This window comes from Capsicum annuum, chromosome 11, assembly GCF_002878395.1.
Source record: "Capsicum annuum cultivar UCD-10X-F1 chromosome 11, UCD10Xv1.1, whole genome shotgun sequence".
Lineage (NCBI taxonomy): Eukaryota > Viridiplantae > Streptophyta > Magnoliopsida > Solanales > Solanaceae > Capsicum > Capsicum annuum.
The window spans coordinates 217,364,042-217,364,614 of NC_061121.1; positions in this window are offsets into that span (position 1 = coordinate 217,364,042).

The following is a 573-nucleotide window of genomic DNA, read 5'->3' on the forward strand; positions in this document are numbered from 1 at the left end:
TAGCAATTTCTGTGTAGTATTTTATTCTAACTTTGCTATATTCAATTCGTAGGTTTATGTTCTTTATCTGATTAACTAGTATTTGTTGTTCATGTATAGGTAATTTTCCATCTGTATTAAATAATTTTTCGTATGTATTAAATAAATCATTATCTGCATCTAAGGTTAATTTCATTTTAAGTAATTTTTATTCTAGTTGTCTTTTTTCTATTTAAAGTTGATTTCTGTAATTAACTTCTTCATATATCCAATTTTGCCTTTCTCTAATTTTTTTTATATATTCTAACATTTATTTATTCTGAATAATATCCATCTGAATCTAAGTAATATTGATATTCATAATATATGTGTAAGTTTTCTATACTATTTAATAATTCTTCCTCTTCATAATCTTGTAATTTTTCCCATATTATTTTCTTTATTTCTATAATTTCTATATCTCTAATTATATATAAGATTAGGACTTTAAGATTATCTATCATTTAAAATTGACTAAATATTTTATCATAATCTTTTGTAGTTGTTTGTTTTAGTCTTAGTAGTTCTTGCATATTTTCATTAAGAAATTCTATA